Source organism: Periplaneta americana, unplaced genomic scaffold (assembly GCF_040183065.1).
Source record: "Periplaneta americana isolate PAMFEO1 unplaced genomic scaffold, P.americana_PAMFEO1_priV1 scaffold_21, whole genome shotgun sequence".
Taxonomy (NCBI): Eukaryota; Metazoa; Arthropoda; class Insecta; order Blattodea; family Blattidae; genus Periplaneta; species Periplaneta americana.
In genome coordinates this window covers 90,685-112,663 of record NW_027185502.1, presented here as the reverse complement: position 1 = coordinate 112,663, position 21,979 = coordinate 90,685, and the positions used below count along the sequence as shown (strand labels likewise).

General features: G+C 34.4%; 1 protein-coding gene across 1 annotated transcript in view; it reads left to right on the top strand.

The window, feature by feature from the left end:
* LOC138693780 (uncharacterized) overlaps positions 1-21,319 on the top strand; it is a 113,140-nt gene extending 91,821 nt beyond the window's left edge. Inside the window, exon 6 of the mRNA XM_069817581.1 lies at positions 21,266-21,319. The gene's annotated coding sequence lies outside the window, so the exon portion shown is untranslated. The remainder of the gene's footprint in view (positions 1-21,265) is intronic.
* Positions 21,320-21,979: the final 660 nt, after the last annotated feature.

Here is a 21,979-nt window from a genome sequence, read left to right as displayed (position 1 = left end):
TAAGTTTTAATAAAGTAAGAAGACTAATAATTAAGTAAACATAAATAAAAGCAATATCAAATAGACGTATATAACCCACCGCTTGCAAACACAATCCAGCAAATTACCAACACTCTCTGAAAAAAACAGACCGATGCTAGTTGTAGACCTATTTCTCTTACAGCTATATTGCTATGTATAGAAGAGTGAGAAAATGATCTTTGTCATTACTTTATATTGTAATATTTTTCTACCTGATAGTTTGTTCTTAGGGCGAACAACAACTTCAACAGCAAATTTGTTTTTAGACTTCGCGTTCTGATTAGATTCACCTACCCGGAAATATGTGAATCGCTTATGTAGATGTTGGTTGGGCATAAATTTCATAAGTATGCGTAGGTGGAGACGGGTTACGGTTTGATTCACAGTGATTTTCTCTCTAAAGAGAAATAGATTCTTAACACCTCTGAATACAAGCCACTTTCTTGCGCACAACGAACTCAGGAATAAGTAACGCGTGTTTCTGATAAACGTTGTGATTCACTCATTTCGTTTCAACAAACTTGATCCATTCCGAATTTAATGTTTTTAGTATTAACCAAATATATAAATATTCTTAAATGAAATGTCTGTGATGAAAACCTAATTAATTTTGTAGCTCAAACCCATGAAATAAAATTGTTACTTTAATTGAACCTTAAATCTACACATCAAATGGTTTACTACAGGGACATCATTTTATTTTTACTTCAATTTTTATTGCACCTGAGTTTTCGAATATACTTCACTCCCACCCCTTCTACTAATGAAGTTCAACCGTCCTCCACACAGTTCCAAGACCGCCTTAAATAATTAATTATATATTATATAATATCTTATATTAATTAAACAAACCGATATTTACCATTTATATTCTTATCGTTCGTAAGTGATCCTGTATAAATAATATTGAAGTTATTTATGTTCTGTTAGCGTTGTTAGCGATATAAATAATATTCAAGTCATCATTTATATTCTGTTATCGTTCTTAAGCGACATAAATAACATAAATTTAATATTAGGTTTGGAACAATACAGTTGCATAATACTGGTGTTAGTTTTTTTCTTTTTATATTATTATATTATAAGTACTATCTTCAAACACAATAACATGAAAATCAGTGACGAGGAATTGAACCTCAGACGTTGACATCTAAATTCCGACGTTTTTCCGACTGAACTACGAGGGCACAAGTAAAGAAACATTTGCGGAAAAAGTGGCCCAATCCCCCTCCAAGATTTTCTAACGATTTGTACAAGTTCGTCCAGGATGCGGGGGGCAAAGGCTAATTGGGATTTCGCGGTTCTTATCAGGTCAAAAATCCTGATAGAACTAACATTTAACCCTTGCGGTGAATTTCGGTGAAGTCCGGAGGGCCCAATTAGTCAAATCCACTCTCTCACCGCCACGCTTGGGCCCCTGGGATCTATTAAGATTCGAAAGGACAGTGGTGTGCGGAAAGCAATGGGAAGTTAACGCATTTATCTTTCCCAAGAAAAATCGCAAAGATGAGCAAAGGAAGCTTTTAACAGAAAAGGAGCAACTTCTGGGGACCTCTGGAAAAAGAACTAAGGAATAGAGTGGTGAAGTGTTTTGTGTGGAGTGTGGCACTGTATAAGAAAAAAACATGGACATTACGATGAAATGAAGAGAAACGAATAGAAGCATTTGAAATGTGGATGTGGAGAAAAATGGAAGAGTGAAGTGAACAGACAGAATAAGAAATGCAGTTGTGTTGGAAAAAGTGGATGAGGAAAGAATGATGGTGAAACTGATTAGAAAGAGAAAAAGGAATTGGTTGGGTCACTGGTTGAGAAGAAACTGCCTACTGAGGATGCACTGGAAGGAATGGTGAACGGGAGAAGGGTTCGGGGCAGAAGAAGATATCAAATAATAGACGACATTAAGATATGTGGATCATGTGCGGAGACTAAGAGGAAGACAGAAAATAGAAAAGATTGGAGAATGTTGGGTTTGCATTGAAAGACCTGCCCATGGGCAGAACACTTATGTATGTCCAGGTTACTTGTGGAATGTCGTGGCTGAGAACAGTCGCTATTTGAAAAGATTCTAGTCGATTCTATGCCCACTTGACTGCAATATGTGATCGAGATGTGGGGAAGATAGAATCGTGGCTTTTTGTTGCTTTTTTAACGATTAATTTTTTTAATGTTCTAAGGTAGACGCCAGTACGTTTGTTTTGTATACGTCACGAAACAGATTTTTGTTGCGAATAAAATCTTTTTTTCTTTTTATTTGCAGCCATAATGTCATAATAAATAACGATAAAGTCATGACATAATACATTCATGAACCTGATGTTAATTACTAAAATAATCATAAAAGAGAAAGGAGCAATTATGTATGCTTTGTATCTCTGTCTTAAAAACGAAACAAAAAAGAACATAAAAAGCACTGGGTTGTATTCGAAAGCAGGACCTCATGCATAAGAGGCAGGAACGCTGCCATTACGCTATTAAGTAACACAAAGAATTATTGAATTATAACCATACATATCAGGCATCGTGGTACAACAACATGTAACATCGCCTGTCTCTTAATTGTAGCGATGATACCCGAAGGGAACTTTGCTTCTGGAAAGCGGCCACTTTTTCTTTTGACAAATGCACATAGCCGTAGTACAAATAATGCCCATGTCTATATAATTCGATAATAAAACTTTAGCTAGAATTGCCGTCTTGTAGCAATGAAATTTTCGATTCCGGATTCAAATAGTCATAGGACAGAGTTCCCTAGTTTATATTATTTATCACGTATTTTAAAAAAAGTTTATTTGTTCTCTAAGTACATTATATCATTTCTCTCAATGTTATATTTCGTTAATATATATATGGTTTGCTGCTAATGACACTAATAATAATAATAATAATAATAATAATAATAATAATAATAATAATAATAATAATAATAATAATAATAATAATAGGTACAAGTAAACTCCTATGTGATTATTAAGCATATATTTTGTAATTGTGACACACTGGCTTATTAAGCGTAGATTATTGTTATCAATTATGTAGTCCGACTGCACATAGATGTTATTTAAATGTGTAGAATAAATAAATGAACAAAATCCCACTAATAAAAATGTTTATTCTTCCTACTGAAAAAATTTATATTTTGCACATAGGAGATATTGTAGGAACAACGACGATAATGTTTTTGTTACATTCATCTTAAGCCAGAGCACGGCGGGTACAGGGTGTAAGGGCGATCTCCTCGTGACTGCTATCTGTGCTGCAGGAAGAGTGTTTCCATCTGTTGGCAACTGCTACTGAATTCACTGCGATATAGCGATGTTTCCTAGAAACAAAATCTATTTCTTACTAAATAAAAATAAAAAAAATGGGAGAAGGAAGATTCTATTCTTTTTATCTTAAGCATTTAGTGCTTGAACTTACTGTTATTGAACATCTTCCACCCTGTATAAATTTTTGTACCACCTTTCACAGTTGAGATGCAGCTCTTCGCTTGTTTCATTCTGTATGACCTGAAACAACCCAGAACTCACCACGTGGAGGTGGCTGCATGTCGAGTTCCGCCCTGCCCATCCCAACCACCCTACCATTATGGGCAAATGCAATCGAGTATTAATTTTTTGTGGTTTGCATATTCTTAGACTTGAATCAATATTTACTTTTCCATTTTATATTTTTTTGTCTCTTTTATAAAAGTCACTTTTGGAATGATAGAGAAAGACTTTCACTAAAAATTTGGTATGTATATGTACATATATATATATATAAAACACTTATTATTATGTGATATATATATATGTTTCACATAATAATAAGTGTAATAATTAAGAAGTAGAATTGACTCTTATCTCCTTTTACTCCCCTACTTCCGCCCGCGTCTAGACGATGGTCCGGGTACATCGTCACCATCGAAAGGTTTTTGTAGTTCCCGAATAAATTCCCAAATCATTATTCGGTCCCTCGTATACCTCATAAAAGCGTCGATGTACACGAAGTCGTCGTCGTCGTCTTCCAACTCAGAAGGTTCCTTGGCCCTCTGGCGCCAATCGTCCTTCTGATACGGAGGAACAGGACGATGACGGGGAGTCTTGAGTTTGCTCTTGCCCGGGGTTGCTTTGCCTTTCCCCTTCGTCTTTTCAGACTTCTGGGGGAGGTCAAATGTCACCGTCTTCTGCGGGCGGTCGGGATCCCGATCTTCCTTTTTATCTTTCTTAAGGATAGAACGGGGGGGAGTTGGAGGTGAAGGTGGAGTGGAGGTGAAGGTGAAGGTGGGGGTGGGGATGGGGATGGAGGTGATTTTGATGAGGAAGGTAATGGGGATGGGGGAATGACTGTCGTTTGGCTGTGATTATTGGTGTGGGGGGTGCGTAATAATATTTAAATTGGGTGACATACCGGGGGTGTTCTGGTTGTGACGACGTGGGTAAGGAGGGAGTTGGATCAGGAATCTTGGAATCATTCCTGTCCGCTGGACTACGACTATTCCATAGACAATAGCCTCCTACTCCCACCGTCCCCAGCATCGTCACAATTCTGACCAATTCTGGTCTCCCTAAGGAGAACCGCGTTGCGCCTCCCGAAAATTCTCGGCGTCCCGCAATCGCAGATACTCCTTTGAAAACCGAAAGCGCCGTTCGCATCATTTCTAACATTTTCGCAGAAAATGGGAAACCACAGTGTTTCCATGGAAACGATCCGTGTTGTCGTGTCTGTCGGCCATTGTTGATGACGTCGGACGACAATACCCAAACGCGCGAGTACGTTGAAATCACCGATACAATAAAAGATGTGAACGTTTTCACGTCTTCTATCTTTAAGATATTATTATTCACTTCGTTCATACTTAAAAAATTGGTTGCTCTTTTATAGCTAGACGAGTACTAAATGCTAACACACAAACATGTAGAAATTATAATATTTTATTAGAATGCAATGTGCCTACTTATACATAGGTAGTATTCAGGGTGGGTTACTACTCGTTTTGACTTCTTACAGTGATAAATATTAGAGAATTTCTCTGTTGTTTAATTCTGCTGTTCCATAAGATATTTTATACTGACAAGGGAGTGTTGGCATACTACAGCTTTTATTATCGAAATATTAAATGTGTAGAGACGACGATGAATGCACGTTATTGGACGCAAACGGGTTTGAATAAGTAATATTTTAATGGAAATGAAACAGTAACAATTTCGAAACATTTACAATGAAGTTAGAATACTCAGTTTAGTGCATTGTACTCTTATTAAGTTTATTTTGAATACTGTTTAATTCCGACAATCTCTGATGTCACTGGGTGGGTATTCCACAAGCGCGATAGCGAGATTGTGTATGACGACGAATACGATGATGTCTTATGCGTTGGTATGGCTAGTATGCGGCTATTCTGGGCGCGTGTGAAGAGATTGTGGTTCGATGATATGTAACTGAAGCGAAGGCAAGGAAGATAGATAATATAGAGGTGTGAAGGATTGGGATTGGCATAGTCGAGTGTACTGTTTATGAAGATATTACATGTTAGCGCTTTGTTCTTAGTTTTGTTTCGTTATGGTGCTTAAGGAGGAGCTGAACTGAATTTTGATAATTTCTAAACTATAAAACATACAGTAACTTTTTTTTTGCATACTAGTTTTGAGCAATACTTGGTACATACATTGCAGATTATCAAAGCTGTAGTGTAAGTAATATTGGCATTATTAATTAATTATAACAATTTTATATTAATATTTTTATATCAATATAATTCCTGTCTTTTGCCATAATTTCACAAATTCTTCAATAAATTTTATTCACAAGCTATCTTATGGCATTGGATAATATAATTGCCTTTAGTTAGCTGAAGCTTTAATTATGTTTTGAATTGAAAATTATTGAATTTAATCATTTCAAAATTAAAAAGAAAGCATGCATTATAGGGAATTAAATATTTTAGGCCCAATCATACTCTACAATTGCATAATATTGAATGTTAATTATCAAATAATGGAATATACTGAAAGAGCGGAAAAAAATCAAAACAATGTGTCAATAAATGTGGCAGTAGATAAATTTTGAAAAAAATGTGAATGCGTAGAAAACATTTAAATCTAGAAAATAGACACCGAAATTTAAATGCATTCTACATACATCCTGAAACTCTGCAATCATTTGGACTCATATATGTAGTAACTGAAATGGACTCTTTGTCTCAGTGTGCGAACAAGTATTAGAAAATTAAGGGAAACCACAGTAATTTTGAAATAAAAAGAGGAGAAGCCTTGCAGAGGGAGTAGACGTGACCCGTCGTGGCATTTAAATAGGTAGCAATTTTGTAGATGCAAACAAATAGAACTTAACCTAAACAATAACAGCGATAGCAGACGACTGGTGGGGAAGCTACTAGCAGACATTGGGAGTTCAGTGGCGACTCGTGATTTTTTTTATGTAGGATATGAGATTGATGACTAATGACCAAGACACAAAGTAATAATAATAATAATAATAATAATAATAATAATAATAATAATAATAATAATAATAATAATAATAATAATTCAATACAAATAGGCCTATGTTAGCTTTTGACTCACCATTCTGGAACTGGCAATTTATTTGTAATGAAGTTCGATTCTCCTCCCCTTTTTACTTGCGAAGATGGCTCCTAAGCCATTGTACTGCCCGATATTTACCTATGCTCCGTCGTACGTTTGCGTAATTAATTTCTTGCTGTAGTTAAATTCTTCTAAATGATCAAATGCAACTTCAGATTTTATTTCGGCTGTCATGTCATCTGAAAATCCTGTTAATTCTTGTATTTATTATAGCCTATTTTCTATACTTTTATGCAATTTATTTTTATTCCTTTTATATTTAATAATAATAATAATAATAATAATAATAATAATTTGTTTATTTATGCTGGCAGAGTTAAGACCATAGGACCTTCTCTTACACTCTATCAGGTCACAAAGTAAACAAGCAGTGAAAATTTTACATCATTATATAATTTTAAATTATTTATTATTTCCTTTATTCCATTCTTTTAAAATAACCACTGAAATGCATTTAAGTAGGCTATAAGGATACTTGAAAATTCTTATTGTAATCTTTGACAGGGTCTTCATCACCCAGAAAGAAGGGTCGTAGTATTAGGATTCACGGTCATATCCTCATACGCGGTTAAAGTCAAGCCATACTCCGCCCTCAGCATCCTACCCTGCCCACTTAATTCACTGCTAGAAAAAACCGTTTACTGTAAGATATTTGGATGGTTTCTCAGAAATTATTTCTGAGCTGTGCAGTGGCGACAACTCACGACAGAAATTGGAAGCTTAAATAAAATTATTACGTCAGCTGCATTGAAGATCAAAATATGTAATTAAAATGTTTTCTGTCCTCAGCGGCACGAAATTAAACTGTAGGATCATTCTCATGTCCTTCATGGAGGAATCGCCACTGTGTGAGTTATACGACTACACCGGTAGTGGTGCGGCGATTCCAGTTGGTGTAAGAAGATCTAAGCTCTTTCTACTGGAAAATCTTTGAAATAAAACTATGTCGCTTCACTTCACAAGTTAATAGCTAACACCTTATTGATGAGAACCTAGCTGTAACTCAAAATGAATACAGTAAACCCTCGTTCATCCGGACTAATTTTGGGATAAGTTGACCGATTTAAGTAAAATAACCTAAAAGAACAGTAGAAAGTGCATTAAAAACCGTTTATAGCAATAAAACACGTTTATTATAGTTTAAGTGCATAGACCTGAATACACTTTATAGCACAGTAAAATATAAATAAAATATAAATATAATATATATACATCTGTACCAAAAATCGGAGGATTCTTGATGTAACTGCACATTAGTCTGGGTCAGTACATGCCAGTACTATATTTGATACCTGCCTTCAGTGTGCGAAAATGGAAAACAATGAATGTCCTAATTATTGTTTTATATAGTATTAAAAATCCCAGTAGAGAGATTATTTGAAGTTTGGAAGAGGAGATGTCCTGTTCTGGCACTAGAAATGAGGGCGAAAATATCCTCAACATTGGCGACCATTGTAGCGACAGCAGTTCTGCACAACATAGCCAATGAGGTGGTGGATGTGCCTGTGCAGCCTGGTCGTAACAATGGAAATGCAGAAAGAACAGCATTAATGAACGCAGTGTTCTCCAGACAGTAATTTTATTTTTCATACCTTTATTTATTTATGTACATTTTTACATTACAGTATTAACTATAACCTAATTATGTGTGAGAAAAGTTTTAAAAATCACTGCAAGATATACCTGTACTGAAATAATAATACTGAATACTGTGAATGTAATTATTGATTCAAAATAGTCAAGTAATAATTTATTTAACTAGCTAGCTAGTGAGTACAAATTAAAATTATAAAACAAAAATGTTTCTAGCAACTACCCTAAGGGGCAGGCTCGTGTACAGTGTGGTCTTAGTCAATAATGTAACATTAAATTTACAAGGGCAGTTTACTAAATAAGTAACTTAATTCAGGCCATTAAATAACACACAAAAGCAAAAAAGGAAGAAAGAGAGAAAGAGAAAAAAAGGATTTAATATAAGTTGGCAATCAGACAGAAGCCAGTGATATTCAATAAAAAAATGAATATAGTCGACAGAAATAAAAAGGTAAAAAAATACTTACATTTTTTAATATTATATATCATGAATAATTTTATAAATCTCTTTTTCGAAAGCTTCAATTTTGAATATTTCAAATTTGGAAAATGGTTTGTAATTTAATTATAAGTATTGAGCCGAACCTAGCACCATGTTCAAGAGCTGCACTTGTATGACATTTAGGCTCAGTTAATGAGAAAGTAGACTTTTGTCTTCGTGTACGATATTCATGTCGACTAGATTTACGTTTTATTTGATTTCTGTGGTAGTAAGTTAGTAAACTATATTTATAAATTTCTTCAATAGTTAATACTTCTAAATCTGAATAAATTAAATTTTTCGGGTAATCCATATTTTTGTTACACAAATTTTTAGTAATCTTCTATGTAATAAAATATTATTCTCAATGCCTCCTTAGTGATAAAATGTCTAAGGATTATGAATTAATAAATTTTCTTTCTTATACTTGTACATATAAAATCAATTTGTTTATATCCCAACGCAGTGGCATGTGGTGATAAATAATCCTGGTGGTGCACAAATATTTATTATGATTATCATATTATTATTATTACACCCTATTATTATTATTATCATTATTATTATCATTATTATTATCATTATCATTATTTGTACTAACTACTCCATAACTATTAACATATGTTATATAGGTATAGATTTACATAATTTTGTTAGTCAAGAAATTGCAGTTAATTAGTTTCCTATGTAGGTCCATTAATAGCGAAGTAAAATGTTGAACTTCTATTGTAACACACCGTAAATAATATTGTTTTAGCTATATTGCATTTTATAACAAAGTTCATCATCAGCCTTAACTGCTAAAAAGTCAACAGCATTCTTTATTTCTTTGAAATCTCATCATGGCATACACGCAAAATGGCTTGAAGGACTTCGTTCTGTATAGTGTTTGATGTGTCCTTAAACACTTTTGCTGTTTCCAAATGTTCCTTAAGAGTGCGTCTAATTCAGAACTTTTAAATTGATGAGGTCAAGAAAAATACTAGCGTTTAAAGATGAGTTTCCGTCTTCGTGACCTCTTAAAGCCAACTCAAAAGCTCCACAAAACCGCACGCACATATGTGTTCTTGGTAACTTAATCATTGTGAAGTTCAACAATCCAATATTAAATCCAATTGTGTCTGTATGTTTGTTTGAACCAATACTGCTACTTTAACATTATTGTTGATGTGTGCAGCTGAAGAATCGTGTTTTTTAATTCTTTCATTCATGTGATTCAAATCAATCATACCTGCAGAACGATAATCAAAATTATTTAGTTACTACGCACAGTCCTAAATTCAAACAGAAAAATAAATAAAATTCATAAAACGTACTTGTTTTTGTCAATAAATTATCGCCGTCGAACAAATACAGCGTCTTTTATATTGTAGCCGCATATTGCTTTTTCGTAAGTCCGAATGTTCAATTTTCTTTTCTCTTCTCTATTACTATGCTTCGCCACTTGTAATTTTAATTCACGTGTAGGTGTACCCATCTTCTTTATTTTGATCTTTTCGTGTAAAGGTCTTACAGAAAATTACATATTTAAAAGATTTTGCCCACTATTCATTGTAACATTTGTGATGTAACAATCTAACGACTACTGCAGACAGCTTGAGAACAGATCTGAAAGTGCTCCTAACCCCTCTTATGCACACTGTATTGCCTCCCTACCAAGCTCCAAAGCCTGCCAGTGAAACAGCACTACTGCGCATGCTCCAATGGAACAGTGTGCCGCAAGTGTCGAGCGGTAAACATAATTCCCAGGCGTCAACAAGACCAGTACACCGTGCAGTGTTATTTTTACATAGTATTATAATAAAGAATTATGTCGCTCACATAGTCTACTGCAGCTCATTGATATAACTTTGAAAACGTGTTATTTGATGAGGTGGTGCACTGCTCCTGTGCTCCTTAAGAGAAATCGCCACTGTCCCAACGTAAATGTTGATCTATAATAACTCCTAAATATTTGACTTTTGTGGAAGGTGTTAGATGTGGCCAATTACAGTCATTATTTGTTAATTCATTACACGTAATGTTATGTATTACTAAGTGATAATTATTCATAGTTGGAGGTAAACCATCCGTTGTTAAAGAAAATGGAATATAAGTAGTCTTATTAATATTTAAGGACAGGAGATTAAAGTCAAGCCAATTTTTCACTACGTTAATTCCATTGCTAGCATTTCAATAAGTGTTATCCCAATTTTCCCCATTAAATGTTAGTATAATATTACTGCAAAAGAAAATATATTACCACCTTATTTCATTAGAACAATTTTCAACAAATTATTAATAAGTATATATTATAAATAAGATTGGTTCTAATACTGTACCTTGTGAAATTCCAATATCGATCAATTTATAATTGTTATTATAATTGTCAATTATAACTTCTTGATATCTATTTTCTAAATATGAACGAAAAGGCTTGAGTACAACTCCTCTAATACCAATAGTGTCTGACACCGATGCTATTGGCTCCAAGGACAAGCAAATCGTATCTGTGGGAACAGGGGGGAATATAAGCACTGTCTAGTATATACATTCGCTAAGCTCAATACGTAGTAAATATGCAAACATTAGATAGTTGCTCACCACTAGGATCGCTAATATCGCCTCATTACAGGCAATGCAAAATAGTTCCGTCACAGTCTATTGTTTCTAGCACCCTCAAAACTCAAGCTTCCTGACTATATAGTAAACTGTGATATAATATACACACATTAACTGGCAAGTACAAAGGATGCAGGATTTAAAGCCACTCGGATGAAGCTTACAGCAAATACAGTAGGCCAGTTATATTAATTTCATAATCTCATAACCTCTATTGTTAATGATTCATAATTTTCATCAGTCACTATGTATCGTCCTTGCATTTTACATTTCAATGCAGAGAAAATCTCTGATATCCAACTGGTATAATTCACTTTATTATATAGCACTGGGTCAGTCACTAACCGCTGTTACTATATGTGTAATAAGCAAACAATTAGTTGTCACACAATTAGAACGGAGAAGTTCATTTGTCTCTTCTTCGACAATATTATAATTATATACTATGCCTATTTTTTCATGGTTTTCGATTAAGAAGAAAACTAATAGACTTATTCAGGATTGCCGTAAGCTTTTAATAATGCAAACAACAGCAGTGATGTAATAGTTTATAAATTAGAACAGAAAATAAGATACAAAATTGACTGACCTCTCATAAGTATGTTCAGGTTCTGTACATAATATTATGGTGCAAAGAATTTGAGTTTTGACGAAGTTGGTATGTGAGATATGTTAAACAGGAATATAAGATATTTTCAGCATCAGTTTTATTGTAATCAAAATAAGGTTTCAAACTACTGTATTATTATATCTGCAGTGCTTGGGAAAAGTGACATAAGTCAGTTTTTTCACAAGCCTTTCTTGATAATTTATTGACAACTCACACTGGTTTATGCCGATTTGATTTTTTTCTGTATGAATTATTGTAATGGGAGAAATACTTATGTCTCTTTTTCCAAGCGAGCAGATGTTCCGTAAGTTGTCAATAAATTATTAAAAAAGGTTTGTGGAAACTGACTTATGTCACTTTTCCCAAGCACTGCAGATATAGGGCTATAAGTAAATATTTGCATGCAACAGTGCAATATCTCTCTCATAACAGTAATTTGTTCCAACCCTCGCAGTAGGAGTTGCACTTCCACGGCCAGTTTCATATATTTCAACCTGAAAATGTCATAAGTAAGATTAAGTTAGATGCATGGCCAATGATTTATTTGTGTTTCATCACAACTTATCTTTTCTGCACTTCTCTCCTTTCGTGTCCTCCTCTTCGAGCAGTTATATAAATTGGTTTTAATCATAAAATGAAGAAAATAACTGCGAAATTGACAATATATGGGCCGTTCAGTGACATAACATTGTAAAATATCTTGCTAGACTCTTTTGTTCTAACCTTTAAAAATTTAACACACTGTTGTTACAACTGGTTCCGAAAACATAATTTCTCATAAATAGTTATCTGATTGTAAGCATCATATTTCCTTTTAAACAATCGGTTTAGTGTTTCCAAAACTTCTGACCACAATATTGCAGTAATTCAATGCCGGTAATGATAGCTGTGTCAACTATAGTCTACGGTTTTCTGGTGTCGATTAATTTGATATTGTCACACTTACTTTTTAATTTTGCTATAGGATATGCCATTAGGATCATTCAGGAAAACAGAGAGGATTTGGGATTGAAAGGGTTACATCAGCTGCTTGTTTATGCAGATGACGTGAATGTTTTAGGAGAAATATACGGAAAACATGGGAATTTTAGTTGAAACAAGTAAGGACATTGGTTTGCAAGTAGATCCCCGAAAAGACAAAGAATATGATTATGTCTTGTGGCCAGGACATAATACGAAAAGGAAATATAAAATTGGAAATATATCCTTTGAAAAGGTGGAAAAATTCAAATACCTTCGAACAACAGTAACAATTATAAATGATACCACTGTGTTGATTACTACATTCAGACTACTTAAGTTCATTACGTACAAAACTATATTTCGTTTATAGATGTGAATTGGAAAGAGAGGAGGCTGTTCATTAGTCTTTATGTGAAAGAACGAGTCAAAGTCAGCATAGCAGAAGAAATGTCTGAAGGAAGTGGAATAAGGAAAGAAGTACAACAAGAATGTCTTTATCACCCACTCTGTTCAACATCTATTTGAAGAATTTAGTGAAGAACTGTTTTCATAACATGGGAGAGATGATAGTAGGAGGAAGAAGAATGAAGTGCATTAGATTTGTTGATGATTTGGTGTTTTAGCAGTACAAGGGAAGTTATTAAGGGATATGCTGGTGGAGGTAAGTGACAGCTGTGAGCAGTATGGCATGACGATAATGCTAATATAGCGAAGACCATGGTTGTCAGAAAAAAATAAAGAACATAAACATGCGAATACTAAATGAGAGAGAGCAGATGAACATCTGCAAATACTTGGAGGGTACTATAAGCTGGTGCCACGAAATCAAAAGAAGGATAGCTATAACAAAGGAAGCTTTTAATAGAAAAAGAAGAATCTTCTGCGGATTTCTATAAAATAATAAAGAGACTAGTGAAGTGCTTTGTGTGGAGTGTGTCATTATATAGAGTAGAAACGTGGACACAAGGGCGAGCTGAAGTGATGCGAATAGAAGCATTTTGAAATGTGGATGTGGAGAAGGATTAATTCATTCATCCATAGTGTTTTGCCAAAGGGGTGGTTTTTCACTGCAAACCCAGCTTTTTCCAGACTTTCCTACTTTCTGCCTTCCTCTTTGTCTCCACATATAATCCATTTATCTTAATGTCGTCTATCATCTGATATCTTCTTCTGCCACGAACTATTCTCTCGTTCACAATTTCTTCCAGTGCATCCCTCAGTGTTCAGTATCTTCTCAATCAGTATCCCAGCTAATTCCTTTTCCTCTTTCTGATCAGTTTCAGCATTATTCTTTCTTCATACACTCTTTCCAACACAGCTTCGTTTCTTACTCTGTCTGTCCATTTCACACGCTCCATCCTTCTCCATATCCACATTTAAAATGCTTCTATTCGCTTCGCTTCACTTCATCGTAATGTCCATGTTTCTGCTCCATACAATGCTACATTCTACACAAAGCACTTCACTAATCTCTTCCTTAGTCCTTCCTCCAGAATTCCGCAGAAGATGCGCTTTTTTCTGGAGAAGGATAGAGCCTGTGAAATGGACAGACAGAATAAGAAATGAAACTGTATTGGAAAGAGTGGGTGAAGAAAGATTGATGCTGAAACTGATCAGAAAGAAAAAAAGGAGTTGGTTGGGTCACTGGTCGAAAATAAACTGCCCACGGAAGGATGCACTTGTAGAAATTGTAAAAGTGTTATGAGTTCGAGGCAGAAGAAGATATGTGATAATACACATTAAGAGTGTGGATCATATGCGGAGATTAAGAGGAAGGCATAAAATAGAAAAAATGGAAGAATGCTGGGTTTGCGGTGAAAAGCGTGCCAATTGACAGAACAATGCGTATGTATGTATGTATATATGTATGTATGTATGTATGTATGTATATACATATGTGTGTGTTTTGAGGCGATTCAAAGGCGAGTACGTGAGTTGCGGAGTCAGGGAAAAACAACAACAAGGCGAGTGAAGAAAAATGGAACGGATCCAGGGAGCAGTGAAGGAATAAAGGTGAATATTAAAAATAAACATGATTTAAGAAGTTGGTGTAGTGGGGGAAAATACAAGAAAATAGTATGGGGGACAAGGATATCATAGGAAGTGAAGTGGAGTGAGGGGGAGGATAAAAGTGGAGAAGTGGGGAAATATAGATGGATAGGCCGGTGAACGAGACGTGACGAGATACATTTAAAAAGAATGTAAGTGGAAGAGAGAAGTAAGTAAGTTATGACTTGCATAAATTTGCTGTGTAATAAGGTGGGATGGCACTGTATACAAGAAATATATGAAGTGTTACCTCACTGGATGTGCTTAACGACAAGTATAAATCATATATCATATCATATCATATCATATCATATCATATCATATCATATCATATCATATCATATCATATCATATCATATCATATCATATCATATCATATCATATCATATCATATCATATCATATCATATCATATCATATCATATCATATCATATCATATCATATCATATCATATCATATCATATCATATCATATCATATCATATCATATCATATCATATCATATCATATCATATCATATCATATCATATCATATCATATCATATCATATCATATCATATCATATCATATCATATCATATCATATCATATCATATCATATCATATCATATCATATCATATCATATCATATCATATCATATCATATCATATCATATCATATCATATCATATCATATCATATCATATCATATCATATCATATCATATCATATCATATCATATCATATCATATCATATCATATCATATCATATCATATCATATCATATCATATCATATCATATCATATCATATCATATCATATATATGTCTGTGTCCATAAATGTGGGGACGTATTCCTGACACAAATCATAAAAAAAGATCATATGAACATGGGTCCGCAAACCCTGCGTTAAGGAGTTATGGGTTTATTGGTAATGGTGCATGTTACACATTTAACAACACACATTTACAGAAACTGCTCAAAGTGATCTCCTCCTGCTTCGATGCATGCCCTGAGCCTGCGCTCCATGCTTTGCCGTACTCTGTGCAAATGTCCTTGGGTGTCACGAATTGATCAAATGCTGCTACCTTATTCCCATCTGCTAGGCCATAAATGTAGTGAAGTGGTCTCCAAAAAAGCGTATCGTCATTCGTGCTCTCGATGCTGCACGCAGAACACAGTGTGCTGTAAGTCTAGAAAAGGGGAAGAGACTCGTACCTCAACAGATGGGAGCAACCAGTGGGGGATCGCGGCAACGATCTGCTTAAATTTACAAATAATAACATCAAAAGAATAAGAAATATCATACGTTTCTACATTATTTTGACATACTATGAAGCTGGAGCCCCGTCTGTTGCTATAGACATAAGCCATTGCAAATTCAACCTCTTCTGTTCTATGGTGCCTTTCAGTGCCTGGAAAAGATCTTCTCCAGTTGTATTTTGTAATTACATCTAGAAGACATTCAGACACAGTAAAATGTTCATTAACTCCTCCGATGAAAATGGCTAGGTGAGCTTTGTCATTTCTATCTGTACTTTCGTCCAATGCAAGTGAGTAAGCTACAAACTGGTTAATTGTGGTTTCGACTTGAGATTCAATTACATTTACAATCTTGAAATTCCTTCTCTGAACTGCAATTGGAAACATTTTAATTTTCTTAAACTTTGACTTTGTTCTGGACACAGTATTTTAGTACGATTTTAGCACGATTTTACACATGATGCTTATGTAAAGGGCTTTATTGACTTTAAAATATTCCAAGCTAAAACATAGCTAGCAAAAAGCTTTTTTTGTTTAAGACTGAGGATACGTGTGTGATTTGTGTTTGTATTTTCTTTTTTTATATTTATCAAAATATTTGTAGGCCTACCCATTCCACCTAAAATTAAAGTAAAAACTATATGTTAGTCATGTGGGACTGAGTGTAAACGTATTGTAATATACTGATCATTATGTATAACCAAGTCAAACGATAGCCCCAAAATAAATTATTTTCACATGTCCAACTTAGGGTAAACATTGGTAATTTCGTGATAATTTCATGAAAACTAATTTAAAAAGCAAATGTGTAAATATATCCTTATTCCGATTTTTTCATCTAAAAGACGATAACTTGCTGTACAAATCTGGAGACATAAAAGATTGGATACGTTCTTGAAAAAAAACCATTTTTACAACTTAAGCTGAACGGTTGGTTATTTCGTGATAACCTTGGTAATTTTGTGATATTGCATTGATAATTTCATGAGAGGTAGAAGAATTGTGGAAAAATTCATTAAACTCAAATGAAATTCTCATTTATTGTTACAAGACTTCAAACATAGTAATTCCGTCTAATATTCATAGCAAGAAAACATAGAAATACATATCAACACAATAGGAATGCAATCAAAGTAAAAATTGAAATTTAAAAGGGATCTTCTTTGCCCTGAAAGGGTGAATACTTTTATTACGGACTTTACTATAACCTATATTACTAGGGTAACTCCAAAAGTAATGCATAACGTTTGTTTAAAAATTCTATTTTTATCCTACAGCTTTGCTATTTTCACAGAATGTAGATGCATCCTTAAGGAACAAAATGTCACTTTTCCACATAATCCCCGTCCCTTTCAACTGCCTAGGAACGAGGGCCTGTAGACCAGCACGGTAAAAGTCTGGACCAACACGTCTGAGCCACTCTTTAGCAGCGTGCACAAGGGAGTCATCTTCTAACTTCGTTCCGCGAAGGGATCCTTCAGTTTTCCAAAGAGATGATAATCGCATGGTGCCAGTTGAGGACTGTAAGGCGGATGTTTCAGTGTTGTCTATCCGAATTTTCTGATCTGGTCTGTGGTCTTGTGACTGACATATAGCTGTGCGTTGTCGTGCAATAGCAGAACATCCTGCTTCTCCCGATGTCGTCGAACACGACTCAGTCTAACTTGAAGTTTCTTGAGAGTTGCAACATACCCGTCAGGATTAATGATGGTTCCGTGTGGGATGATGTCCACAAGCAAGAGTCCTTCTGAATCGAAAAACACAGTAGCCATAACGTTTCCTGCCGAAGGTGTACTTTTGAATTTCTATTTCTTTGGTGAATTTGCATGATGCCACTCCATTGTCTGCCTCTGTCTCCGGTCCAAAATGGTGGAGCCATGTTCCATCTTCTGTTACAATTCTTGCAAGTAAGTCATCTAGCACTTATCATTCACACTTAGCATGATAACAAATCAAACAGAAGCTACACTGAACCCATTGCGTCTTCGTTTTCTTTTCTGTTATCACATCTTGTCTTCAGATTTCTAAAATTCCTATTGTAATACAATTTTTAAAATAGTATAAAATGTAACACTTAATGCTCAACAAAATTTCGCCTCAAACAGATAAGATTTCTATCAGTAAAGCTAAGCCTATATGGCGACTACAGATGTATCTAAAATTCCAAAAACCTTTCCTAAAATTTCATGAAGATACAATAAATCTTTGTACAAAATATAATATGCTTACCTTTAGTAATAAGCCTGTAATGTAATTACAAACATCCACAAAATTTGTATGCCTGAGAAGTCGAAGCAAACTTGCTCTCTCCAAATATAAAAGCTCACTGAAGCAACTACAATAGTCACACAAAGCTTAGCTGTATGTTTCTGGAAACTGGACAACATATGCAATCCCTTGGCGGACATTTGGATCTCGTAACACCATTGGTTAGTTCACAAAAGAGCAAAGAAAAAGTATCACGAAATAACCACTGCCACGAAATTACCAATGTTTACCCTACCTGTAATTGTATGATATTGTTTGTGAAGAGTCGAGTATTGTTGTCGCATGTTGAATTTTAACACTCCCTTAAGAATTTTCGAAAAAATTAAGCATTTCACATTCTTCCCACTAACTCAAAAAAAAAAATCTCTTCCTATTCATCCTTGAATTACTACGTCCATGATTAGAAGACATTGTGAAAAGGTGGAACACGCCGACCTACACAATGATAATGGCGGTCCGCCACTGCTCTTCGTTTATGCATAAACATTGAGTACAGTAAAGGTGGAGATGGGTGAGGCGGAGCGCGCTCATTACGTACTTGTTTCGGTTCCGTTCAGGGGCTTACTCGCGAGTACGCTTTTGGAGACGTCTGATGTAGTGCATAGCCTATATGTCATTTATGCCACTGAATACATCTTGTGATGTGATGAATGTTACTGTGAATAACACAAAACAGAACAAAAAGCATTCAGACAAAACAAAACAAACCAACTGTAATGAAGAAAGTTGGAAAAATGCAAGTTTGAGATGAATTACATAATATGGGGTCACTACAGGAAATTCCTTTCATAACTCTCTAACGAAAGGTTTGCGGAACTATGTTCATAGAACTTTTTATTATGTTTTGGGTCAATGTAGAGTATCCACCGCCCACTGAACGAATATTTCACACTTTTATCACTGTTAATGCGCTATAAACCAATTTTCGGCAATCTAATGTAAAAGACTGCCTACAGATATTTGGAAAGTTTCAGAGAAAATTCACAAATTCAATCTTCTAACACGATTTTTTTTTAAATAATTAAGTAATTTGCTGGGAGACATCGTTAGATATAGACCACTCTTACACTAAACTGGAGTAATTTGAGCTTTTAATCAGATATGATGCTACTTACTGTTTTTATACGCTCACCTGTTATGTAATTTTTATTTTATACATATTTCATTGTTATTGCCCATCCAAAGATCGTTAGGAATGATGAATATTACTTAATATCTCCTATCTTTCTTCAAATAATGTTTATATGCCATGTTAATTTTCATTTGTTTTCATAAGTTAACAATCATGCACATTGGGAGCAACATATAAGAAATTACTTTCCTACACAATCCACGCTATATTCACGTTGTTTTGAAATGATTAATCGAAGATGGTTTGCTTATTGTTTATTACATGCACATTTGTATGTAATTTCTATTCCATACGTTTTTTTCTATCCCACGATCATTAAGAATGGTGAATATTATTCATGCTTGTTTCCTGTATTTCTTAAAATAATGTTATGTGGCATGTTAGTTTTTATTTGTCGTTATGTACGTAAAAATGATGCGCCAAAAAATAAAAAATAATAATAATTTCGTACTCACTCCACATCCTATATATTCACATTTGTTTTTCAGTGATTTATTAAAGAATGTACCGGTATTTAAAAGACTAATAATTTAGAAACATGTTACATAAATCATCCTTGTGCGAAAAGAGAATGCTCCCTGGACCAAATTGTCGTATTTTGCAGTGGTCGTCAGTACTCGCTGAAATGGGTAATAATATAATAATATAATATAATTATGTTGTACTAGCATTTAGAAACATGCTACATAAATCATCCTTGTGCCAAAAAGAGAATGCTCCCTGGACCAAATTATCGTATTTTGCAGTGGTGGTCAGTACTCGCTGAAATGGGTAATGATATAATTATGTTGTACGTAGCAAGCGGGGTATCGGGGCTGCAAGCCCCGATGATGATCCGACATGTAGCGCATGATGTAAAACGCGGGGTATCGGGGCTGCAAGCCCCGATGATGATCCGACGTATAGTACATGATGTAAAAAGCGGGGTATCGGGGCTGCTATAAGTAAGTTATGTTATGTATAGTATTATATGAGGTTAGGTTAGATTATGTGTGTAGTATTCTCAAAGGTTAGATTAGGTTTGGGTAATTAGGTGTGTAGCATTATATGAAAGGTTAGGTTATGTTAGATTAGGTGTATAGTATTATATGAGGTTATGTTAGGTTAGGTTAGGTTAGGTTAGGGTAGGGTAGGGTAGATTAGGTGTGTAGCATTATATGAAAGGTATTATATGAGGTTATGTTATGTATAGTATTATATGAGGTTATGTTTTGTTAGATTATGTGTGTAGTATTCTCAAAGGTTAGGTTAGGTTAGGTTAGATTAGGTGTGTACTATTCCATAGTATAATTCAAAGGCATTTTCAGTTATTTACTTTTATTCATGCAAATTTGCTGCAAGTGTAAAATCTTCTGTAATTTTATTTACCAGAGTCGGCAACCCTAAACATAGATCGCAAAATCTTATTATGTCCAAAAATTGACATTCATTTTTTGCTTTGGAACTACAGATTTTTTTTTTTTTTTTTTTTTTTTTTTTTTTGCGAATTGTTTACTGAGTAGAATTGTGTAAATTTAATTTATTGAGCGTGAGATATTTATTAATTTGTGCTTTGTGAAATTATTCCATTTCTCTGTTTAATATGAGTTAAAAAAATGCAAAGAAAATCAATTATTATATTATTATGTTGTACATAGCAAGATCGATTATTCAATCGATAGGATGCTTTATGAGGTTGTCATGACTGAGATATCTATTGTCAATTGCTTTTCTTTCTCAGAAGGCCTTGACTGACGGCTATGTAAGGACCGGCGCTCTTAGGGGTGGAGGTCGGGGTTTGGGATGGCTCACAAGCAACAAGTTATACAAAATATGTTTAGTGTAAATCTGGCCTATGTCTGTATAGTGGGCGGGATATAAGTAACATTCACCTAACTTTATTGTGTATCATTGCTATGTTTTATTTAGAGTAATATGTTCATAAGTTCCGTTTACTTCTTATTGCATAATATGTTGCAGAAATAATTACAAAACTGTGTTATTTTAATGTGAACAGAATTTTACGTGTTAACATAATCTGTTCGCATCAACATGTTAAGTTAGAATGGAAGCTATTGTGAGGTTCAATAAAAACGAATTTATATTGTGATTTTAATTTAGCACATCTACCTTCCTTAATTATAGACAGAAAATTTACCATACCACTCCTATGAAATTAGTGTACGCACGATTGTGTTACTTCATCTCTTATGTAGCAGATAAATACAATAATTCAGTACTCAATTGTAATAATAAAATACAGACAAATAGAATGTGACGGGTGTCATACATGACATTATGTTTTATTATAATGTACAGGGACATCATTTTATTTTTACTTCAATTTTTATTGTATCTGAGTTTTTTAATGTACTTCACTCCCACCCCCTCTACTAGTAAACTTCCAACCGTTCTTCACACAGAACCAAGCGTATACAGTCAAAGTCGCCTTACG